General features: G+C 39.3%; 1 protein-coding gene across 27 annotated transcripts in view; it reads right to left on the reverse strand.

Moving 5' to 3' along the window:
* MAP4 (microtubule associated protein 4) overlaps window positions 1-26,531 on the reverse strand; it is a 178,966-nt gene that overhangs the window by 147,570 nt on the left and 4,865 nt on the right. For 5 of the 27 annotated variants that reach the window (XM_057312036.1, XM_048226782.2, XM_048226784.2 and 2 more), the window contains exon 2: window positions 24,385-24,428. The exons of the other annotated variants lie outside the window; for them this stretch is intronic. The gene's annotated coding sequence lies outside the window, so the exon portion shown is untranslated. The remainder of the gene's footprint in view (window positions 1-24,384; window positions 24,429-26,531) is intronic. 27 annotated transcript variants of the gene reach the window in all.

The raw sequence follows: 26,531 nt of genomic DNA on the forward strand, positions 1-26,531 counted from the left end.
AAATTAAAACTTTTCTGCTTCAAAGGACACCATCAAGAAAATGAAAAGACAGGCGCGCCTGGGTGGCACAGCGGTTAAGCGTCTGCCTTGGGCTCAGGGCGTGATCCCGGCGTTATGGGATCGAGCCCCGCATCGGGCTCCTCTGCTATGAGCCTGCTTCTTCCTCTCCCACTCCTCCTGCTTGTGCTCCCTCTCTCGCTGGCTGTCTCTGTCGAATAAATAAATAAAATCTTTAAAAAAAAAAAAAAAAAGAAAATGAAAAGACAATATACAGAATGGGAGAAAATATAGTTGACACTTGAACAACAGAAGTCTGAACTGCACACGTCCACTATACATGAATTTTTTGATACCATACAGTACAGTAAATGTGTTTTCTCTTAGATTTTCTTAATATTTTCTTTTCTCTAGCTTACCTTAAAAATACAGTATATAACATATATACAAAGTATGTGTTAATCTATTGTTTATGTTATCAGTAAGACTTTCAGTCAACAGTAGGCTATTAATAGTTAAATCTGGGGGGAGTCAAAAGTTATATGTGAATCTTTCGCTGCACAGGAGTCAACACCCCTCACCCCTGCACTGTTCAAAGGTCAACCGTATTTATAAATCATACATCTGATAAGGGTTTTGTACATAGAATATGTAAAAACCTCTTACAATTCAATAATAAAAAGACAAAATAATCTAACTTTAAAATGGGCAAATGGGGGCACCTGGGTGGCTCAGTCGGTTAAGCACCTGCCTTCGGCTCAGGTCATGATCCCAGGGTCCTGAGATCAAGCCCTGCATCAGGCTCCTTGCTCAGCTGGGAGTCTGCTTCTCCCTCTCCCTCTGCTCCTTACCCACCCCCGCTCATGCCTCTTTCAAGTAAATAAACAAATAAAATAAAAATAAAAATAAATAAAATGGGCAAATGATCTGAATATCGCACAAACAGCCAATAAGCACATTAGTCATCAGGAAAAGAAAACTCAAAACCACAATGAGGTGCCACTTCATATCCCAGAATGATTCTAATCAAAAGGACAGATAATAATAATGATATTTACAAGGATTTAGAGAAATTGGAACCCCCGTATACTGCTAATGGAAATGTAAAATGGTGTGGCCATTTTGGAAAATAATATGGCAGTCCCACAACAGGTTAAACACAGACTTACTATATCACCCAGTAATTCCACTCCAAGGTATAAACCCAAGAGAGATAAAAAACATAGGTCTACACAAAAACTTTTTTTTTTTTTTAAAGATTTATTTATTTATTTATTTGACAGAGATAGAGACAGGCAGCGAGAGAGGGAACACAAGCAGGGGGAGTGGGAGAGGAAGAAGCAGGCTCATAGAGGAGGAGCCTGACGTGGGGCTCGAACCCGGAACGCCAGGATCACGCCCTGAGCCGAAGGCAGACGCTTTAACCGCTGTGCCACCCAGGCGCCCCTACACAAAAACTTGAACATAAATGTTCACAGCACAATTATTCACAATAGCTAAAAAAGTAGAAAGCCCCCATAAGGCACCTGGCTGGCTCAGCATGCGACTCTTGAACTCATAGTTTTAAGTTCCAGCCTCACATTGGGTGCAGAGATCACTTAAAAATAAAATCTTAAAAAAAAAAAAAAAAGTGGAAACAACCCAAATGTCCGTCAACAGATAAATGAATAAACAAAATGTGGTATATCCATACAACATAAAAAGGAACAGCATACTAATACAAGCAACAAGGTCTACTTAAAAACAGTATGTTAAGTGAGTCACAAAACACCACATACACCATCATTCCATTTATATGAAATGTCCAGAATAGGCAAATCTATAGAGACTGAAACATCAATGGTTGCCAAAGGCTTGGGAGGGTGGGGGAGTTTGTGAAAGAATTAGGAGATGAGGGCTAAAAAGTATGAGGTTCTCTTTTGGGAGTGATGAAAATGTTCTAAATTTGACTGTGGTAATGGTTGGTTACAGGTATCTGTGAATATCTAAAAAACCACTGAATTCTACACTTATGTGACTCTTGATCTTATGGTGGTGAGCTGAAGCCCCATGTTGAATGCAGAGCCCCATGTTGGATCACTCAAATAAAATAAAATCTTGGGGCACTTGGGTGGCTCAGCTGGTTAAGCATCCAACTCTTGCTTTCAGCTCAGGGTCGTGAGATATATGCTGGGCATGGAACCTGCTTAAGGTTCTCCCTCTCCCTCTTGCTGTCGCCCTTGTTCACACATGTTCTCCCTCTACAAAAAAGAAAAAATTTTAAAAACTAAAAAAATTTTAAAAATAAAATCCTTAAAAAATAAATAAAAAATAAAAACCATTGAATTATATACTTGAAATGGGTGAACTCTATTCTATGTGAATCATATCTCAATAAAACTACTGAGCGAGAGAGAGAGATAGAACCACACACATGAAACTAACATCTTCCTTTCTATGAGATCATCCTTAATACTAGTTTCAAGGTATTTTCTTTCTTATTAGCAGAAGACAGATATTTTATTTCTTTTATATGTTAAGTACAATTTTAAAAAAAACAACAACACCTGCTGAAAGCAGCATGCTTTGTTGTCGGATGCACACACAAATGTCTGCAAGAAAAGGCTAGAGGGCACCACTGGAACCTGAAGAAAAAATTAAACTCTCAACAATTAAGTATCGGCAGTTTTCGTTTTGCACAGTGGTGCAAGATAGAAAAATGATGGTGCAGGCTGAAACCTTGTGAAATGTTAATAATCAATAAGGAAAATTATAACTGTTCTATAATCTTTAAAAATTTTGTCAGAATATTAAAAATTCTGTTGTATAAGAAAATGAAAAAATAGGAAAATTATTTAGTACACTGTAAAACATCAGATACAAAGAAAATTAGAATGTATAATCCCTTTGAAAAAACTTAACAAGAGTAGTTTGAAGACAAACCATCAAGAGTAGTTTGAACACAGGGGCGCCTGGGTGGCTCAGTCGTTAAGCGTCTGCCTTCGGCTCAGGGCGTGATCCCGACGTTCCGGGATCGAGCCCCGCATCAGGCTTCTCCACTGGGAGCCTGCTTCTTCCTCTCCCACTCCCCCTGCTTGTGTGTTCCCTCTCTCACTGGCTGTCTCTCTCTGTCTAATAAATAAATAAATAAATCTTAAAAAAAAAAAAAAGAGTAGTTTGAACACAAACCCTAGGAAACAAACTGAGGGTTGCTGGAGGGGAGTAGGGTAAGAGGATGGGGTAACTGGATGATGGACATTAAGGAGGGCACCTGATGTAACGAGCACTGGGCATTATATGCAACTGATGAATCACTGAACTCTACCTCTGAAACTAGTGTTAATTAATTGAATTTAAATTAAAAAATTTTTAAAGCAGTAGTTTGAATAGTGCCAGCCGCCTTCTTCTCATTATATAACTAAGATATGGAATGGGCGTCTTTTCTACACGTTGGCAAATTGTCCTACTCCTAAAGTTTAGATCCGGCTTCCAGTATTTTATTCTTGGCACTTTTAATACCACAAAGTATCTTCAGAGTTCTTTTAATGTGAAATGCCAGCATCACTTCCTCTGGGACATCTTCATCTTTTTCACCAAACCACTTTCTCATTTTCTGATAAGCTCACCTTCACTTCCTCCAGCTGCCTATCCAGAGTCTTTGAATGGCAGCAGTGTCATTCCCACAGTGAGCTATTTTTTCCATAACTCCATTTATGATCAATTTGGACTTCCAGTGTTATTTTTTTGTTCTTTTTTGCACTTTCATCTTTGTTGGCCAGTCCCTCTTTCAACTATCCATTTTTGTAAAATGTTAATGTGGGTTCATCACTGAGATAAGGAGGGAATACCACATACTTGGCTGTCTGTGCATGAGCTGAATAAAAGATATGCAGTGACCAGTCATCAACAGGCTTTGAAAGAGGTGAGGGGCGCCTGGTTGGCTAAGTCAGTAGAGCGTGCAACTCTTGATCTTGGGGTCATGAGTTTGAGCCCCACGCTGGGTATGGAGCCTACTTTTAAAAAAATAAATAAAATATTTTTAAAGAGAAAGAAAGTGGGGCTCCTAGGTGGTTCAGTCTGTTAAGTGCCTGCCTTTGGCTCGGGTCATGATCCGGGGTCCTGGGATCGAGCCCCGAGTGGGGCTCCCTACTTGGTGGGGAGTCTGCTTCTCCCTCTCCCTCTGTCCCACCCCGTCCCCCCATTGTTTTCTCTCTCTCTCATTCAAATAAATAAATAAAATATTTTAAAAATTAAATAAATAAAAAAGAAAGTGAGATGATCACTGATAGTGATGCACACCTGTTATTTACATAATAATTTGTAGATAAAAGAGCTAAAAGTAAATTTTGTAGTTTATTCAATTACAGCTAATACACTGTGTAAAATTTTACATGTGTAATTAGGGAACGAGTATCATCTAACTAAATCATGGTAAGTGAAATCTGTGCATACCACAACATACAAATCAAGCACTACTGTATATCAAATCTCAGAATCCTGACACTTTAAGAAAGCTCCTGAGGGCAACCTAATGTAGCCACAGAGTATATGTGGACCCCTGATGTAGATGACTGGTGACTACCAAGTGATGCTTCACAGGGTACCTCCTTCACTACTGACCAGCTCCAGTGATTAGAAAATAAACCCCCAAACTGACATTACGGTCAAGAGTGAGCACAGGCTCCAGAATGAGACTCCCTGCCCATCCTGGCTTCTCCTCTGTGGAACTATGTAAACTTGGGAAGTTACGTAATCTCTCCAAGACTCAGTTTCCTTGTCAGTACAATAAAAATTTAAAGCCTGCAATCATGGAGTTGTTACAAAGAGTTAAATCCATAGAAAGCAGTTGTTATTTCTAGCACATAGTAAGTGTTCAGAAGGTGTAACTTGGGGTGCCTGGGTGACTCAGCCATTAAGCGTCTGCCTTCAGCTCAGGTCGTGATCCCAGGGTCCTGGGATTGAGACCCGCATCGGGCTCCCCGCTTGGCAGGAAACCTGCTTCTCCCACTCCCCTTGCTTGTGTTCCCTCTCTCGCTATATCTCTCTGTCAAATAAATAAATAAAATCTAGAAAGAAAGAAAGAAAGAAAGAAAGAAAGAAAGAAAGGAAGGAAGGAAGGGAAAGAAAGAAAGAAGGAAGGAAGTAACTTCATCAACTGCACAGTGCTTGATAATTCTCATCGATCCCCATGTACCTTGGTTGAAACCCTATCCCTTGTCCCAACTCTACACCAGCCTCTCAACAGATCTCTCCGACACAGTCTCTCACCCAACTCTCCATAAGGTCACAAGAATTATCGCCCTAAAAATCAAATCTGAACCTTTTCTCCTTGCCAAACAATTCAGCTTAAAGCCACTAGAGAGGGCAAAGCAGTGGCAAGAGTACTCGTTTTCGAGTAGGGAGGGGGACCCATGATGGCCCAGAGCAAATTTTGCTTATCTGTAAAAACAGGATAACTGTGGGGCACCTGGGTGGCTCAGTCAGTTCAGGGGCCAACTCTTGGTTTCCAGTTGGGTTGTGGTCTCGGGGTCCTGGGATGGAACCCGCTTCAGGCTCCACGCTCAGCGGGGAGTCTGCTTGTGGATTCTCTCTCCCTCTTCCCCTACCCTCCTTCTGCACATGCACACACTCGCTCTCCCTCTCTCTAAAATAAATACATAAATCTTAAAAAAAAAAAAAGGAAATTATTAAAGTCTTACTAAATTCCTCAATTATAAACTCTCCTATCAAGAAGACTCTCAGGAACAAATTACCCTTCTGTTTGTTGAAGAAATACTTTATAAAAGTTTAAAAGCCCAAAATCAAAGTAAAATATTAAAAATTTTGACTATGCAAAAATTTAAAAGTTTTGTTCATTTAAAAAAACAAGTAAAGGGGTGCCTCAGTGGCTCAGTTGGTTAAGCATCTGTTTTCAGCTTGGGTCATGATCCCAGGGGTCCTGTGATTGAGCCCCACGTCGGGTTCTCGGGTTCCCTATTCAGTGGACTTTTCCCTCTCCCTCTGCCTGCCACTCCCCCTGCTTGTGCTCACACTCACTGTCAAATAAATAAAATCTTTTAAAAAGAACTTATTAAAAATAATAAGTCAAAAGATAAACAACAAACAAGAGGAAAATAGTTTTATTAAAAATAATACTCAAAGGGCTAATTTGTATAATATACTAAGAGCTCTCACGAACAAATAACAAATAAGAAAAATAACCTGGGTGCTGGCTGAGCATCTGACTTCAGCTTAGGTCAATCTCAGGGTCCTGGAACCAAGCCCCGTGTCAGGCTGCCCACTGTTTTATTAGTATTGTCTTAACTTATCACAAACTTTTTAAAAACCCTCACATAGGTCAAATTCTATAAAAATTTTTGAAAATTAGAAAACTTCACATTTGTAACTTTTGGCGGGGGCGGGGGGGTGTGCAAAGGGAGAGGGAGGGAAAGAATCTCAAGCAAGCACCAGGCCCGGCACAGAGCAGGACATACAGGGCTCAATCTCACAACCCTGATATCATAACCTGAGCCAAAATCAAGAGTCGAACACTTAACCAACAGAGCCACTCAGAAGCCCCACATTTGTAACTTGTTTCGTCTTTTTTTTTTTTTAAGATTTCTTTCTTTATTTTAGTGGGGAAGGGCAGAAGGAGAGGGAGAGAGAGTCTTAAGAAGACTCCCTGCTGAGCACTGAGCCAGACACTGCTTGATCCCATGATCCCATGACCCTGAGATCACCACCTGAGCTGAAACTAAAAATCCAATGCTTAACCGACTGCACCACCCAGGCGCCCCTGTAACTATTTTTAAAAATAGGTTTAGGGGTGCCTGACTGGCTCAGTCAGTAGAGTATATGACTCTTGATCTCAAGGTCATGAGCTCAAGCTGCACATTAGGCATAGAGCTTTCATATATACATATATACATAAATAAATGTGGGTTTAACTGCAAAATTCACTTCAATAAATCACTCTTCCCTACAAGAAAAAAGTTACAGTAGTCACAAATTATACATCTGATTTTTCTCAATAATGTTGTAAAATTTAAAAGAGGTAACTTTTACATTTCCTTTAATCCCTCATATTGCCAAATACAATACAAAAGTTGACAAACATGGAGAAAAGAATGGAGGGATGAGGGGAGGGAAGACAGATCTTGGATCCACAATTAGTCTGATTAAATGGCATCATCTCTGAAAAGCACAAGATTTCAAACACATTCACTCTGCCAGTGAACCATACCAGTCAGTCTCCAATTTCACTTAAAGGGCTATTAAGACTTTAAAAGTGATTTCCATTAAAACGATTTCTTTGAAATAAACAATAAAATCAGATTCTCGTGCACATTCTTTTATGTGATCATTAATTTTGGTGAAGTAGAGGAATTAAAGGGGAGAGCACAGTCAATACAGTTACGTGGAGTCTAACAATCTAGACATTCACCAATCATGAAAAAACTAAATCACTGTAGTTCAAACTATCACCACACATCTTGTTCATTCAACAAATACATACCAACTGAGACTCTGGGCCAGTATCCACTTCTCTCACTGAATACACAGGATACTATACTGAACTAGACTTAGTCTCTTAGGTGCCTAAGGTTCCCTTTTCAAGCCATCTGTGTAGTCGCAATAAATTCAAAGATTTGATACAAATTTAAATCTATCATGTAAGATAATATCCTACGACCAATGTGAGGGCTAAAAATTTGGTCTTGCAATTGTTAACCCTAATTCTCTTCTAGACCAGAGTTTCTCGATCCCTGTATTACTGACATTCTGAACCAGATAATTCTTTGTGGTAGGGTGTTGTCCTGGGCACTGTAAGATGCTTAGCAGCGTCCCTGGCCTCTACACGCCAGACGCCAATAGCACTTCCCCCAGTTATGAAAATGAAAAACATCTCCAGACAATGCCAAATGTCCCCTAGGGGGAAGATCACATCTCTACCCCAAGCCCCACTGAGAACTACTACTATAGACCATCAAAATAATTTGACAAACTTTTTAAATTCAGATTCTGCACTTCACACCTGCTAGAATGGGTACAGTCAAGAGAGATAATAAGTGTTGGCAAAATGTAGAAAAACTGGAACCCAAAAAATACTGCTAAAGGGGACTGAAAAATGGTACAGCTGCTTTGGAAAATAATATGGCAGTTCCTCAAAAGATTACACATAGTTATCATATGATCCAGAAATTCTATCCAAGAAAAATGAAAACAAATGTGCACATAAAAACATACACTAGAATGTTTATAACATTATTCACAACAGCCAAAAAGTGGCAACAACCCAAATGTCCATCAACCTACAAACGGATGAACAAAATGTGGTATAGATCTATACAACAGAATAGGATGCATCCATAAAAAGCAATGAAGTACTGATACATCCTACAACACAGATGAAACTTGAAAACACGCTAAGGGAAAGGGGCCAGTCACAGAGACCACATATTGTATGATTTCATTTATATGAAATGTCCAGAATAGGCAAATCTATAGAGACATAAAGTAGATTGGTAATTCCTTAGGGCGAGGGGGAGGGGGAGAGGCATTGCCAAGGGGGCAGGGTTTTGGTGGAGGAGAGGTCCTAGTTTAGCTCTTAAATTGTGGTGATGGATGCTTAATCCTGTGAAAATACTAAACCCCACTAAAATGTATGTTTTTTTTTTTTTAACTTTCTAAGATTGATTTGAGAGAGCAAGAGAGAAAGAGTGGGGAGGAAGGGCAGAGGGAGAGGGAGAGAGATACTCTAAGCCAACTCCTCGAAACCTAACACAGGCTCCATCTCATGACCCTGAGATCACAACCTGAGCAGAAACCAAGAGTCAGACGCTTAACCAACTGCACCACCCAAGCGCCCAGAAAAAAAAATTTTTTTAAAGTAAACTCTGTCCTCAATGTGGGCTTGAACTCACAACCCCGAGATCAAGAGTCACATGTTCTACCAACTGAGCCAGCCAGGTGCCCCTAAAATATATTTTTTTAATGGGTGAATTAATTGTACAGTATGTGAATTATATTTCAAAAAATCTGTTTTAAAAAACTCAGATTCTGGACTCCCTCTCAGATAAAATGAATCAGAATCAAAGGCAGAAAGCCAAAATTATTTTTTTAAGTTTATTTAAGTAATCTCTATACCCAATGTGGGACTCAAACTCACCACCCTGAGACCAAGATCACATGTTCTTCCAACTGAGCTAGCCAGGTGCCCCTCTTTTTTCTTTAAAGTTTATTTAGAATGCCAAAATTATTTTAAAAGACCCTCCACGTGATCCCAATGAAGGTGGTCTGGGAGGGACACTGAGGGTCCACTGCCAGACAGCGATGGACATCCCAAACCACAAGCTGCAGAGACTGGCAGAGGAAAGAAGGCTTGCTAAGCACTTCTCAACAGTTAACTTTTTTTTTTCTTAGTTGATTTATTTATTTTTAAGTAATCTCTATAACCAACATGTGGCTTGAACTCACGACCCCAAGATCAAGAGTCCCATGCTCTTCCTACTGGGCCAGCCAGGCGCCCCTCAACTGTTAACTCTTGTAGAAGAATACGAAAACTGGTAACTTGTTATTTCCCCCCCTTTTTCTAAGTTTAATCCCCCCCCAGTATAGCTGACATACAATGCTACATTAGCTTCAGGTGTACAACTTAATGATTTGACACGTTTATACATTCTGCTATGTTCACCACAATAAATTTTTTTATAGCATTACTTACCATTTTGCAAATAGTAAATGTAGTTATAATTAAGCTTTTAAAATATAATCGATAACATAATTCATGTTTAATTACTCATTCCATGTTAAGTTGAAAGGATAGCTACCTAAACAAATGACGTATGTACATTCACGTTTCAAGAAATACAAACTAAGGGGCGCCTGGGTGGCACAGAGGTTGGGCGTCTGCCTTTGGCTCAGGGCGTGATCCTGGCGTTGTGGGATTGAGCCCCGCATCAGGCTCCTCCGCTATGAGCCTGCCTCTTCCTCTCCCACTCCCCCTGCTTGTGTTCCCTCTCTCGCTGGCTGTCTCTATCTCTGTCAAATAAATAAAATCTTTAAAAAAAAAAAAGAAATACAAACTAAAAATAACTCCAAATATTATACACAGTACTTCTGGATCTATGTTCATTTGTTGCTGTTGTTGTTGTTGTTTAAGATTTTATTTATTCATTTGAGAGAGACAGTATAAGCAGGGGGAGGGGCAGAGAGAGAGGGAGAAGCTGACTGCCCGCTGAGCAGGGAGCTCAAAGCAGGGCCCAATCCCAGGACGCTGGGATCATGACCTGAGCCGAAGGCAGACGCTTAACTATCTGAGCCACCCAGGTGCCCCTGATCTATGTTCATCTATAAAGTGATTTTACAACTATTGGTTTTGATTTGACTTACGTTGAAGGTATTGACATCATGCTAGGGAAAAAAATATACAAAGTGAGAAAAAAAATGAAATGGGGTAATAATTTTTTAGTAAACCTGTTACATGAATCTGGATAGCTAATACTAAAAATCCCAATCTATGAAATCTAAACTCCCCAATAAATCTGAACATGTGGAAATATACTGCACAGCAATTAGAATAAGCTGTACTATGGGAAAAGATTTAAGTCATCTTGGCCTATGTTTTGCAGTTCCAGCAAAAAACTAATGGTAGGGTTCACTGAAACAAACACTGCTAGTATCTCCTATTTCCTCCAAGAACAAACAAGAAAGCCATTATTATCTCTGATTTTCTCCTACAAAGTATAATGACCCTTCATGATATTATGGAAACTATGAACAAGAATTTTCATGAAAATAGCATTTATAAAGACATGTGGATACTTTTTAGACTTTAAAATCTAAACACCTACCCAAACACCCAGAATTTCTGAAACTAATGGCTAAATCTGATCTACTTCAGATTTCTTTAGTTGAAAAGCAATGCCTCAACACTGAGATTCACATGAAACAGTACACCTTTATTTGTACAGGAACTCTCAAGCACTTACCCTAGGAAATAATAGACACTAATTATCTCCTGAACATACACATTACAACTTAACTGATACCACAAAAAATGGTATTATACTAAGTATTTGTTAACAAGAAATGATGCTTATGATATAGTTAAGTAGAATTTTTTTTGAAATTTTCTTAAATAGTATAAACAGTTCTTCTTTTAGTAAGAAAAATATGTATGTATACATATCCACAGAAAATAGCTAGAAAAAATATTTATCAAAGTGTTATTCTCTTCTGTACTTTTTGTGTTTTCTACATTACATGTTAACTCAGAAAAATAAATGTCATTTTAAAAACAAATGTAGGGGCGCCTGGCAGGCTTAGTCGGTGGAGGGTGCAACTCTTGATCTTAGGATTGTGACTCTGAGCCCTACACTGGGCACAGATATTATTTAAAAATAAAATCTTAAAAAAAAAAACAAAAAACGCTACATAAAAACTCTCTGCTTTTGGGAAGATAAAAAAGATCTCCTTTTCCCTATTCCTCCCACTAGGTACACCTAACATTATATATAAAACAAACAAAGATTCTGAAAGGTGGAGAGGAGAAAGCAAAACAGCTAGGGATCTCAGGAACCGAGGAATAATACAGTGACAAGTTTTCTTTTTGGGTTTTCTTTTTGCCTCACGTATCTCAGAATTGGAACTGACGAAGCTGGCAACCCAGAAACAGAGTGCAGGCAAGAAAAACCCCAATACAATCCTGCTCTCTCTAACCAAAGAACCACTAAAGGGCCAGCCTAGCCAGACAAAACTTTTAGACAATAGCCATTCTACTGCAGCCAAACATCACAGAAAACACTGTTGCTCAACACCAGGCATCCACCGTCTCCACGCTGGAAGGAGGCACTTAACATCCCCTTCAGAGCGGAGGCAGAGATGGCCAAGGAGGGGAGCCAGGACTTTAATCCCTGCAGACCTATAAAATAAGGTAACTGCACTGTCGGTGAAGAGCCTGGATTTCCACCATATTGTGTCAATATAAATGGCATCTCTTTAAAAACTAAACATACAGCTGCCATATGATCCAGCAACTGCACTTCCAGGCCAAGTGCCAAACTTTTCCAGAATGGCTGTACCATTTCCCATTAACTGTTTCAATGTCAATACCCTGGTTGTAATACTGTTTTGCAAACTACCACAAGGGGGGAGCTGGGTTGGGTAAAGGGTATAAAGGATCTCTCTGTATTGTTTTCTTACAACTGCATGTGAACCTGTAATTATCTCTTAGAGTAAAAAAAATAGAATTAAAAAAAAAACAGAATTCAGGGGCGCCTGGCTGGCTCAGTCAGTACAGCATGTGACTCCTGATCTCAAGGTTGTGACTTCAAGCTCCACACTGGGTGTAGAGATTACTTAAAAGTAAAATCTTAAAAAGAAAAAACAGAATGGAAAATTTATATAAAAAACTGATCAATATATTAAATATGTGAACTTAAGGCAGGACTATAAGTTACTTATCCTTATATCCTTGGTACCTAAGCCAAAACCTAGGACATATTAGAGAGTCACCAAATACTTAACGAATTAGATTGAATAATATAATCAGCACTTCAAAAATATAAGATGCTTAAAAACCTAGCAGTTCCAGGGTGCCTGGGGGGCACAGTCTGTTAAGTGTTGGACTCTTGGTTTTGGCTCAGGTCGTGATCTCAGGGTCGTGAGATCGAGCCCTGTACTGGGCTCCACGCTCAGCGCAACATCTGCTTAGGACTCTCTCTCCCTTTCCACCCCCACCCCCAGCTTTCTCTCTCTCTCTCTCTCTCTCTCTCTCACAAATAAATAAATCTTAAAAAACAAAACAAAACAAAACTAGCAGTTCCATTTCATTGGCTTTAAACCAAGCAACATCTTAAAACTCAAGAGCAAAAAAGTTGCCTTCAAGAAAATAAGGTATCCTGGAGTTTTTCCACAAAGAGAACAGTGACTCATTCTTAGACTATAGTGAGCTAGAAAGATATTACCTCATCATTTCAGCTAGTTTATTGCTGGCTTGTTAAAAAGAAAGCAAGCAAACAAGCAAGCAAGCTTGTAGGGCTTACAAGTGCTATGTATATAAAGTGAAAATTTGCATAAAACAGATTCTTCAGAAACCAAGAAGCACACATAAATACTATGTATACCCACCAACTTCCAAATGTCTTTTAGATCAAAAATCTTACTCTACTTGCCTAACTTTGATCAGTATAGCTGATTTTAACAGAATCTGGCTGAATGGGATGATGTGTCTTCAACAGACTTTCCTAAAGATTAGCTGTCACCAGGTGCCTGGTGGCTGCCTTCGGCTCTGGTCATGATCCCAAGGTCCTGGGATCGAGCCCCAAGTCAGGCTCTCTGCTCTGTGGGGAATCTACTTCTCCCTCTCTCTGCCACGCTGCCTGCTTGTGCTCTCTGTCAAATAAATAAATAAAATCTTTAAAAAAATTTTTTTAAATGATTAACTGTCACAACTGGTTACCATCTCCACCATACAATCCCTTTTATCTGACAAAACTGTCACTCAATAACAAGACAGTCTCTTATTTTACCAGACAGACCTACATAATTCATTAATTAAAGAAAAAAACGGGCGCCTGCTGGCTCAGTCAGAGCATACAACTCCTGATCGCAGGGTTGTGGGCTCAATTCCCACACTGGGTGTAGAGATTACTTAAAAAAATAAAATCTTTAGGGGTGCCTGGGTGGCTCAGCTGGTTGAGCATCTAGGTCTTGACTTTGGCTCAGGTCATGATCTCAGGGTCCTGAGACTGAGCCCCGCGTCAGGCTCCTGCTCAGCAGGGAGTCTGCTCGAGATTCTCTCCCTCTGCCCCTCACCCTGCTCTCTCTAATAAATAAACAAATCTTTAAAATAAAATAAAAAAAATCTTTAAAAAAAGAAAAAAGAAAAAGAAAAAAACGTATACAGGGACCTGTGTTCACTTTGTTTAAAACCAACAAAACAGGGGCGCCTGGGTGATGCAGTCATTAAGCGTCTGCCTTCGGCTCAGGGCGTGATCCCGGTGCTCTGGGATTGAGCCCCACATTAGGCTCCTCCGCTGGGAGCCTGCTTCTTCCTCTCCCACTCCCCATGCTTCTGTTCCCTCTCTCTGTCAAATAAATAAATAAAATCTTAAAAAAAAAAAAAAAAAACAGCCGTCTTTTCTGACTTAAGTTCCCCTGCATGGAACCTGATCTGAAAATCTAGGTGCTGTATTACTTTAAGCAGCCTTCATGATTAGTAATGGAAGTGAAAGTTGACTTAACAGCCAATCAACAGACTTCATGATTGAATAATAAAAGTAAAACTACAGAGCTATGAGCCAAAACTATATGAACTAACTTGATAATGATAAAAACCCCACAAGATATCAACATTAGCATGACAGCAAGCCATGCTTATTTTGATCCTTTATGGTCCATAAAGTCTATGGACATATGAAATGTTAATTACTCCACAATCAAACTATACTTCTCTTAAATCTGGCCTTTAAAATCCCAATCACAGGGGCACCTCGGTGGCTCAGTCGTTAAGCGTCTGCTTTCGGCACAGGTCATGATCCTAGGGTCCTGGGATCGAGCCCCACATCAGGTTTCCTGCTCAGCGGGAAACCTGCTTCTCCCTCTCCCACTCCCCCTTCTTGTGTTCCCTCTCTTGCTGTGTCTCTCTCTGTCAAATAAATAAAATCTTTAAAAAATAAGTAAATAAAAAATAAAATAAAACAAAATCCCAATCATAAAGGGACGCCCAGCTGGCTCAGCTGGAGGAGCATGCAACTCTTGATCTCGGGGTTGTAAGTTCAATCAAGCCCCACGCCGGGTGTAGAGGTTACTTAAAAATAAAAATCTTTAAAAAAAATCTCAATCATATAGCTTTTAATATACATAGGTTCAGGAATTGTCAGTCTGCAGCCAAACTCTGCAAGCAATAAATAGTTCCATCACCAAAAGGTACCTGGATCAGTCACTCATACATTTACTAATACTTCCTTTGGACCACTGTATAACAGAAGGCAACGTATTATGCTGACCTTTCTTGCCTACAAAAAGTCTTATCATTTGTGCTCATGAATGATAAAACTGCTATGGAATTAAACCTGGAGAACCAACAAAACTATGGAAGATTAAAAGAATAATGGATCATAAGAAAAACGGACTATAGAACTAAATATAAAACACAAAATTAATAATACTCCTAAAAGATAACTTAGGAGAAAGGTAAGTGACCTTGACTTTGATGATGACTTCTTAAGGAAGAACACTAAAAACATGATACATGAAAAAAAAATTTGTAAGTATTAAAATTAAAGCTTCTGATTTGCAAAATACACGTGTAAGAGAATGAAAAGACAAGCCACAGACTGGGAAAAAATATTTGCAAAACACATATCTGATAAAGGACCAGTACCCACAATGTACAAAGAACTCTTAAAAGTCAACAGTAAGAAAAGGAGACCGGGGACACCTGGGTGGCTCAGTCAGTTAAACATCTGCCTTCAGCTCAGGTCATGATCCCAGGGTCCTGGGATCAAGCCTTGCATCAGACTCCCTCTCAATCTCTCTCTCTGCCCCATCCCCCTGCTCATGCTCTGTATCTGTCTCTTTCTCTCTCAAATAAATAAATAACATCTTAAAAAATAAAAAGGAGACAGGCAAAAGACGTGAACAAAAACACCTCGCCGAAGAAGATATATAGTGGCAAATAAGAGTAGGAAAAGATGCTCCACATCACAGGTCACTAGGGACCTGCAAATTAAAATGAGATCCACTACTCAACTATCAGAACGGCCAAAATCCAGAACACTGACAGCACCAAATGCAGACGAGGATGTGACACACCAGGAACTCCCATTCAGTGCTGGTGCGAATGCTTAATGGCAAAGCCACTTTGGAAGACAGTCTGGCAGCTTCTTACAAAACTAAACATACTATCATCATCCAATCCAGCAATTGTGCTCTTTGTTATTTACCCAAATGAGTTGAAAACTAACACACTCTGAACCTTCAGAATCTCCATTATAAGAAGATCCTGTGATTTATACGTACACTAAAATCTGAGAAGCCCTAATTTAGAGCTTCAGTTCGAGGGCCACACAGGGCAAGGAGGACAGAAATCAGGGCCCTCCCAAGGTTGTCTTTCTTATAAGGAGGCACCCCACTATACCTCTCAAGGTGAACCAGATCTAAACCAAAGCCCAAATTTACCACAACCACAAGAGATGATACAAAAGCCTGCCATCGTGGCAAAAGAACCAAAAATTCCTGAGAAATTATGGCCATGGAATACCCCTCATGTGCACTGGTACCCAAGGTTCTCCTAATCTGGATAAACTAAGGACCCTCAAATTGTAAACGTAGTTTGGGATAACCAACAACTAGCAATGCTACAGAATACTTGACAGAAATGAACGCCAAGGCTAACTGCTCAATAGCAACAATGTAAGCCAGAAGATAATAGAATGATAAATTCAATATGCTGAAAGAAAAGAAAAGGTACAATTCTATACCCAGAAAAAGTGTTTTTCAAGAATAAGAACAAAATACACATATACATACTCAGAAGCTTTTTCTAGGCACAGGGTCTTTGCTGTTAGATTTTTTTTTTTTTTTTTTTTTTTTTTTTTTTTTTTTTTAAGTAATCTCTACACCCAACGTGGGGATTCCAGATTCTGTTAAAAGAGACTGAAAGGGGTGCCTGGGTAGCTCAGTCGGTTAAGCATCTGCCTTTGGCTTGGGTCTTGCTCTCAGGGTCCTGGGACAGAGCCCTGCATCAGGCTCCCTGCTCAAAGGGGAGTGTTCTTGTCCCTCTCCCCCTCACCCCTGCTTGTGCTTCTCTCCCTCGCTCGCTCTTCTCTCTCTCAAATAAATAAATAAAATCTTTTAAAAGAAAAAAAAAAAAAAAAGGAGGGATGTCTGGGTGGCTCAGTCGGTTAAGCATCTGCCTTCAGCTCAGGTCATGATCCCAGGGTCCTGGGATCACGTCCCGCATCGGGCTCCTTGCTCACCGGGAGCCTGCTTCTCCCTCTCACTGCATTCTTTCTCTCCCTCTGTCAAATAAATAAAATCTTAAAAAAAAAAAGGAGACTGAAGAGACCTATCAACCAAATGAGAACCTTGTCTGTATCCTACTCAAAATGACCAGCTATAAAAAACATCTATGTTTGAATATCAACTGGCTATTTTTATCATATTCAGAGGCTCTCCAGTGATTATGATTATACTTAAAACACAAGTACTATCTTTTAAGACACATCGCACAGTATTTACAGATGACATGGTGTCTTGGATCTGCTTCAAAATAATCCAGTATAGAAGGGCTAGGGAGTAAGTGGGGATACAGATCAATCAAAACTGGTTATGGGTTGATAATTATTAAAGACAAGTATTCTTGGGGTGCCTGGGTGGCTCAGTCAGTTACGCATCTGACTTGATTTAGGCTCAGGTTTCATGATCTCAGGGCTGTGAGGTCAAGCCCTGCATCGGGCTCCACAGTGCATGTAGAGCCTGCTTAAGATTCTCTCTCTCCCTCTGCCCCCCTCCCCACCCTGCTCACGCGCATGCTCAAAGTTCAGTACTTGGGGTTCATCTCATTATACCAATCTCAACTTCTGTGATGGATCTGAAATTTTTCATTTTAATGAAGTTTCCTACAAAAAAGAATGAGGTATACAAAAATTACTATTTTGAAATCAAACTCACAATTGATAGGGCAATGAAACTGTGGGAAGTTTGAGAAATATGGACTTCAAGTAATGACCTAAAAGGTTTCCCTTTAAATATGCAAAGTTATAGAAGGATACTACCAGATCACATCTTAGAGGTGAATTAAACAGAACAGACTTAATAATACAGGTATATCTCATGCCACTATATTTCACTACTAGTGCTGAGAAATGGCTTACAGAAGGAGCAATTACATACTCTTGGTTTCCTCAACCACATAACAAAGCAGCTTGTTGCTACTTTCAGAAATTTCTAATTTGGCCTAGCCAACATTGTTATCTTGATTGCTGATGGCACTAAATTTTTAATAACAAATATAGAAATATTCAGAGACCCCAGAATTTACTTATATTATTCACCACTACCTTTGTTATAGCCAATCTGAGAATCCATTCTTCAAGAAATCATCTTAATAATACCAATTTGCTACTCTTCCCCTTTCTGAAGAACAGGATGCTTTTTAAAAGCATTTCTTCATGTCTACTAATGAAAGAACAGTAACAAAAGAACAGGACAGATCCTGCCCTTTGACAGCCAATGTTTTGTCTCCCTTGTCTCTCTGTGATTTAGTGATAAGAAGGGAAATGAAAATGAGTGAACTTAAGTTTACCCAAGAAATAATGTGAACACAAAATAATGTGAACACAACCACCATAGCCAATCACATTATCTTAAGTAACCCTACGTTCATCAAAGAACTGTTCTTGAATAACGACAGAACACGGTTCCCTAGAGAATACATAAAATCAAATCAAGGTTCCTATTCCAACACAGAGAAGTTTATAATACAAACTATTCTGAGTTCCAGTAACAAAGGGTAACTAGAGGCAAGTGTACACAGAAGGAGACATAGAAGTAAGATGATTTCACTTTTTTGGACCTCAGAAAACATTTTATAAATAGGTAAAACTGTCTTAACAATACCCCACTTTCCTTCTGTGCCATTTTCTGAACATTGTGCTACAACGAGTTTCACTACAATGGCATTTTTGTATCAGTGTTAACTGAATATACGTTTGGTAATAGAGAAAAAAATTAAATACAAGACACAGTGTCTGAATTCAAGAGACTCTTCAAGAGGATCTCAATACAGTGGAAAGGCATATATAAGTAAAAACAATGCAGAAATCCAAAGGAAGGGGAGCCTGGCTGGCTCAGTTGACTGAGCATCCAACTCTTGATTTTGGCTCAGGTTATGATCTCAGGATTGTGAGATCAAGTCCCACGTTGGGCTCCATGTTCACCAGGGAGTCTGCTTGAGATTCTCTCTCCCTCTCCCTTAGCCCCCCCTCATGCTCTCGTTCCTTCTAAAAATAAATAAAATTTTTTAAAAAGAAATCCAAAGGAATTCACACATATATAAAACTATTAGAGGTAATAAACAAGTTCAGCAAGGTTGCAGAACACCAGATCAATACACAAAAAAATCAGTAATATTTCTATGCACTAGCAATTAGCAATCAGAAAATGAAAGAAAACAATTCCATTTACAACAGCATCAAAAAGAAAAAAGTGCTTAGCAACAAATTTAATCAAAGAAGTGTGAGCCTCGTCCATTGAAAATTACAAAACATTATTGAAAAGAATTAAAGAAGACATAAATAAATGTAGACATTCCATGTTCATGGACTGGAAGACTTAACATTGTTAAGATGGCAATATGCTCCAAGTTCATCTACAAATACACAGTCCCTGTCAAAATTCCAACGGCCTTTTATGCAGAAACTGACAAGCTGATCCTAAAGTTTACATGGAAATGCATGGGATCCAGCATAGATAAAACAATCTTGAAAAGAACAAAGCTGGAGAACTCACAGTTCTTGATTTCAAAACATACTACAATGTCTACAGTAATCAAGACAGTGTGGTACTGGCACAAGGACAAACATGTAAATCAAAGGAACAGAATTGAGAATCCAGAAATAAACCCCTACATCGAAGGTCAACAGACTTTCAAAATCAGTGCCAGGGCACCTGGGTGGCTCAGTCAGTTAAGTGTCCAGCTCTTAATTTCAGCTCAGGTCAGATCTCAGGGTCATGGGATCCAGCCCCATGTGGGGCTCCACACACAGCAGGAAGTCTGCTTCTCTCTCTCTCCCTCTCTTTTGCCCCTCCCCCCCGCTTGTGCATGCTCTCTAAAATAAATAAATCTTAAAAAGAAAAGAAAAAAAAATGAATGCCAAGAAAATTCAACGGAAAAAGACAAGTCTTTTCAAAAAACGGTACAAGAACCAGATATCAACATGCAAAAAAATAAAGAACTTGGACCCCTAACTTACACCATATATAAAAAAATAACTCAAAATGCACCCAAAGCCTAAATGTAACAGCTGCAACTATCAAACTCGTAAAAGAAAAACAGGCAGAAATCTCTGTGCTCTTGCAGTAGGCAAGAGATCTTTAGATGTGAGAACTATAGCTCAAGCAACCATGGAAAAAAGATAAAGTGGACTTCATCAAAATTAGAAAGTTTTATGCTTCAAGGGATTCTGTAAGAAAATGAAAAAAGAAAGCCCACAAAACAGAGAAAATATTTGCAAATCACGTATTTGATAAGGAATTTGTAAAATATAAAGAACTCTTAAAATTCAAAAATAAAAACAAGAGCCTAATTCAAAATGAGCAAAGGACCTTAATACACATTTCTCCAAAGATCAACAGCGGTGCCTGGATGGCTCAGTCGGTTAAGCATCTGCCTTCAGCTCAAGTCATGGTCCCAGGGTCCTGGGATCGAGCCCCTGCCCCCGCATCATCGGGCTCCCCGCTCAGTGGGGAGCCTGCTTCCTCCTCTCTCTCTCTGCCCCTCGCCCTGCCTTCTGCTCTGTCTCTCTCTCTTACTCTCTATCGCACATAAATAAATAAAATCTTTTTTAAAAAGATCTGCAAATAGCCAAAAGGTACGTTAAGTCATCAGGAAAATCAAAATCACAATGACCTATCACCTCACACCCACTAGATGGAACTGAAGACATATAACAGATTGGCGGATGCCAGAGGCAGAGAGGCGGTGTGTGGGAAATCAGGTGAAAGGGTTCAAAAGGTTAAAATAATAATAAATAATAGAGGAAGGAATGAGAGACAAATGAACAGAACTGACCAGTGAGCAATAAGTGATTAACAATCTGGAGGATTCGCTTCAAGCCTACGCGGTAAATGATAACTGAGAAATGTTTTGAACAACTTTAAGCTATTAAAATTCAAACCCACCCAGTACCAAGTCAAGGATATGACTGTCATAGGCATTGTAAGACAAGTTTTTCATCCAAAGATAGATTAAATCTGGAGAGGTTAAACTATCTCAGAGTAAAGACACATTAATGGATATGGTATATAATAAAAACAAATTTTAAAAAACATTTTTGAAGACATACAAATAGCAAGTGTTTGTGAGGATGTGGAAAAACTGGAACCCTCATATACTGCTAATGGGAACACAAAATGGTGTGACCACTATGGAAAGCAGTCTGGCAGTTCCTCAAAAGGTTAAACATAGAGTTACGATATGACCCAGTAATTCCATCCACTCCTAGGTATATACCAAGAGAAATAAAAACGTATGTCCACACAAAAACTTGTACACAAATGTTCACAGCAGCACTGGGGTGCCTGAGTGGCTTAGTAGTTAAGCATCTGACTCTTGATTTTGGCTCAGGTCATGATCTCAGGGTCATGAGACTGAGCTCTGCACTGGGCGTGGTGCCTGCTTGGGATGCTCTCTCTCCCTCCCCCTCGGCCCCTCCCCCCACTGCTCTCTCCTCTCTCTTCTCTCTCCCTCTCTCTAAAAAAGGAAAATGTTCACAGCAGCATTATTCATAACAGCTAAAAAGTGGAAACAACCCACCTATGAAAGAATAAACAAAACATGGTATACCTATACAACGGAGTATTATTCAGCCATAAAAATGAATGAAGTACTTGGGCACCTGGGTGGCTCAGTCAGTTAAGCCTTGACTCCTTGGTTTTGGCTCAGGTCATAATCTCAGGGGCATGAGGTCAAGCCCCACATCAGTCTCCATGCTCAGTGGAGTCTGCTTGAGTTTCTCTCTCTCCCTCTCCCTCTGCTCCTCCCCCTCCCACGCACTCATGTCCATGCTCTCTCTAACAAATCTTTAAAAAAAAAAAAAAAGGAATGAAATTCTGATACATACTACTACATAGACAAACTTTGAAAACATGCTAATGAAAAAAGCCAGAGACAAAAAGCTATATATGATTGCATTTACAGTATATGCCCAGAATGAGCAAATCCATCAAGAGAAATTAGATTCCCAGGTGCCAGAAATTGGGGAGAGGGATGGGAGTGACTCCTAATGGGTTTGGGATTTCTTTCGGGGATGATGCAAATGTTCTGGAATTATATAGTGGTGCTGATGACACAACACTGTGAAAATACCAAAACTCAAAATTACTTGTATACTCTAAAATGGTAAATTTTACTGTATGTGAATTATACCTTAATTTTTTTTAAATATGGAATAACACATGCCCAAAGATATACACTGGTGAAAACACCAAAGAGGAATACATGACCAGACTAAGAAAATGACCAGAAAGGCTTTCTAAAGCTGATACCTGAGCTGATACCAAGGGAAAAACGTCTAAGTCTGTCTTATCCCCCATCCTCTCCCTTTCCCCACTCCTCAAACGCAGAAACCACTTACCTGTCGGAAGGAAGAAAGGATGGAGGAAAGGAAAGGAAAGGAAAGGAAAGGAAAGGAAAGGAAAGGAAAGGATGGAAGGAAGGAAGGAAAGAACCACTTACCTGTCACCCAAAGCAACATTTATACCCCAGTACAAACTATTTCAATGAAAATATGATCTACCGATAAGAAGATGCGTAAGAGCTCTCTTGAATCCTCCCAGTGTATTTCTACTCCTCACAGAGAACATGGGTTAACCCAAATGAACATCTGATCAAGAATTTCAGACAGTTTAAAAAAAAAAGGAAGAATCTCAGGCAGTTTAACAAAAAAAAAAAAAGCTCAGAGAGAGGAGTCACTTTAGGAAGGAACATTTTTCTTAAGGATCTCTAACGTCTATTCCTCACTCACTACTATCCTCAATCTTCCCTAAATTTTTCATTATATAAATTAACAAATAAATATTTTAAAAAAAGAGGGACGCCTGGGTGGCTCAGTCATTAAGCACCTGCCTTTGGCTCAGGGCATGATCCCAGGGTCCTGGGATCAAGCCCCGCATTGGGCTCCCTGCTCTGCTGGGAGCCTGCTTCTTCCTCTGCCACTCCCACTGCTTGTGTTCCCTCTCTTGCTGTCCGTCTCTCTCTCTCTCTCTCTGTCAAATATACAAGTAAAATCTTAAAAAAAATAAATAAAAATAAAAATTAAAATTAAAAAAAGAATGAACGAACAAACCAGCTGTGCCTTCAGAGTATAAGATGTAAAATATTTTAGGGGCACCTGGCTGGCTCAGTCCGTAGAGCATGTGACTTTTTTTTTTTTTTAAGGTGTTTATTTATTTGAGAGCAAGAAAGCAAGCGGGGGGGGGGGGGGGGGGGCCCTCTCTGGAGTGCAGGGGGAGGGGCAGAGGAAGAGGGAGAGAATCTCAAGCTGACTCCCTGCTGAGCTCACCTCCATGCAGGGCTCATTCTCACCATCCTGAGATCATGACCTGAGCTGAAATCAAGAGTCTGACACTTAAAACAAATGAGCAACCCAGGTGCCCTGAGAGCATGCGACTCTTGATCTTGGGGTTGTGAGTTTGAGTCCCACACTGGGTGTAGAGATTAAAAATAAAATCTTAAGGAAAAAAAAGATGTAAAATATTTTAATTATAATTTTGCACCCAAACTACAGCAGAAAATCAGAACCAAAGTCTTTGGAAATACTAAAGTAATAGAAGTAAGGAGCAAATAAAAGTATTAAGTTTTATCTCTAATTACATACTACTAAAATCTAATCTAATCTAATCTCTAGGTGAATATTGTCTTAATCAACTCAAATCAAAATATAGGAAGAACATATCAAAATTATAAACATAGGAAGGGTAACAAAGGCACGGGATAATAGAGTCTAGATTCAAAAGCCTCCTCTGGAACAATGGACAGAAACTGGACTTTCGGAAAGAAAACAGGAGTGTAAAAAAAAAAAAAGGCCAACACATAGAATCAGAAAATCAACCAATCAAGAATGAAGACCTGAGTTAACAGCAGCTCTACTGAAAAAGACCTAGAAGGGAGCTTACTACTAGACAAGTATGAACTGACACTGAAAAGTAGATATTGAAAGAAAGAAAACAATATTTTAAAGCAGCAGTGGTGGAAACAGTGGTAAGCTCCCCAGGGAAGGGGTCATGCTGAATTCCTTAATCGCTTCATTTCCAGGGCCTAAAACAGTATCTGGATCGGACTATATCTGACAAACTGACAAACTATAGCATGTCCACAGGAGATGCCCAACATAGTAAAAGGTTTAGAAAGCACATTTCATAAGAGGTGGCTGGGGGGAAAAACTGTTTAGTCTGGAAAAAACTTAAGTGGGACAAAGTAACTCCAGAAAAGGAATTACTCTTGCTGTCAACATTGTCAAAAAAAAAAAAAAAAAAAACTAAAAACCAGGAACTTCTTTAATTAAGAGGAGCAATCCCACCAAGAAGGGACAAAGGTTGACTTGTTAGTCAAGATACTTGATATGAAGAGACTGCTTTGCTTGGGATCAAGCTAGCACTGGGAGTGAGAATAGGTCATCGATTCCAGCTGCAGTCACTCACTTCCTGTTTGGCCAAGGGCAAATGACATCACCTCTCCACTCAAGCTGAAAAACAGTAATTTAAAATACCAATATTATAGGAGTATAATTTAAGTTAGTTAACAACTGCAAAATGCTTTGGAAATTTACTTTATTATGATAACAAAAACTGCATTTTCCTACTTAACACATACACTGAGGTTAAACAGTTAAGTAAATCTATTATAAATAACTAGAGCCAAGTTTCTCACCGTCAGAAAAAAAAGTTACAAATAAGCAAGGAGAGGAATGCTAGAATGCACTTGTGGTACTGGACTAGAGTCAGAGAGACCAGTATGACCACATCACATTTATATACTGATAGATAAAGAAATAAACATAGATAGTGTGTACCTGGGTCAGTATACATACATGCATTCCCTGGTCTGCCCTCTAAGACGACCTAGAAGCAGTGATAGCCCAGTAGCAGTGAGTATATCCAGTTCATTTAGAAACCAGATCTGGGTTTCTAAATATTTTTCTCCAATAAAAGAAACCAAGGCTCCTTGGAAAAATGGCTGCTTTTTCTAGGGGCTGGGGCAGGGAAAATACAAGATGAGACTGGAGCATCTTGCAGCACCAGAAAGTAAGCTCCAAAAAAAGAAAAGGGGGACATATCAAAAGAACGTAAGTGCCAAATGGCCAAAGCCAGAAGAATGTGAGCAACAAAGTACTGTATTGGATTACAACCCAAAGGAAAAAAATAAATATTCATGAATCCATACTGATACAAATGAATAAGTAAATAAATTGGGGGAGGGCTGTATACAAATCTTCTCTTCAGAAGAATTCCAAGTAACGTAGAAGGAATGAGGAAAACAGAAAATCACCACTACAATTACACAGTAATTGCCATGCAGGCAGATTTCACCAATGAATGCTAAAATTCGTAGATGAAACTTCGATCTTTGTGTAGCTTCACAGGACCTCCCCAAAATATTTATTCATTACTGTGGGTGATTCTAACACAAGCTCACAAATTCTTTGATACTCATCCCTTCAGGAGGTGGAGTTTAATTCCCTTCCTCCAGAAATGGGCTTGACTTGGTGACTCATTTCTAGCTTCTAACAAATAAAGTAAGGAAATGGAAAAATAGTCACTTTAGTGAAACCAGGCAGATATTACCTTAATCAAGTTATCAAAGTTAACATCAGCAATAAGTCACACTGCTATCAGGTATCCCCTGATATGCAATATGCCGTGACAAGAAGGATATACCACCTCTATGGTACTCTTCCCCGAAATGCCTCACTTCAGGCTAATCATGACAAAATACCAGAAAACCCAACTCAAGAACATTCTACATATAACTGACTGCTACTCTTCAAAGATGTCAAGGAGAGAATGACAAGGAGAGACTAAAAAACTGTCACAGATTGTCGGAAACTAGGGAAACAGGACACCTAAATGTAACGTGGTATCCTAGATGAGATCCTGTAATAGAAAAAGGGTATCACTAGGGAAAAACTAGGGAAATGAGAAGAAAGCCTATACTTTAGTTAAAATAATATTAAACTAATGATTTCTTAATTTTAATAAATGTATCATTATATAAGATGTTTAACATTAAGGAAAGCTAAAGATTATATGGAAATTCTGTACTATCTTTACATAACCTTCTGCAAATCTAAAATTATTTCAAAATAAATTATTTTTTAAACTGCCTTCTTGTAAAGTCAGAAAGAAAGTGAGGAAAAGCGATACATTTTAAAAGAAAGATAAATACATGCAAATAGTAAGATGGGTTTTATGATGAGATTAACTTTTCTGGGCACCTGGGTGGCCAGACTCTTGGTTTCAGCTCAGGTCGTGATCTCAGGTGGTAAGATAAGAGCCACAGGGAGTCCACTTGGGATTCTCTCCCCCCTTCACCCCTATGAGCACATGCTCTCAAATAAAATAAATAAGTAAATTAAATTAAAAAAAAAAGGAAGATTAACTTTTCTACCATTTAAAGAAATACCAAAGTAAACTGGATTGACTTTCAAGCTCAAAAATTTAATGACATACAGGGGCACCTGGGTGATACATTCGGTTAAGCCTCGGACTCTTGGTTTCCGCTCAGGTCGTGATCTCAGGGTGGTGAGATCGAGCTCCAGATCCCTTGGCACTCAGCTCAGAGTCTGCTG

This window comes from Ursus arctos, unplaced genomic scaffold, assembly GCF_023065955.2.
Source record: "Ursus arctos isolate Adak ecotype North America unplaced genomic scaffold, UrsArc2.0 scaffold_14, whole genome shotgun sequence".
In the NCBI taxonomy this organism is placed as follows: domain Eukaryota; kingdom Metazoa; phylum Chordata; class Mammalia; order Carnivora; family Ursidae; genus Ursus; species Ursus arctos.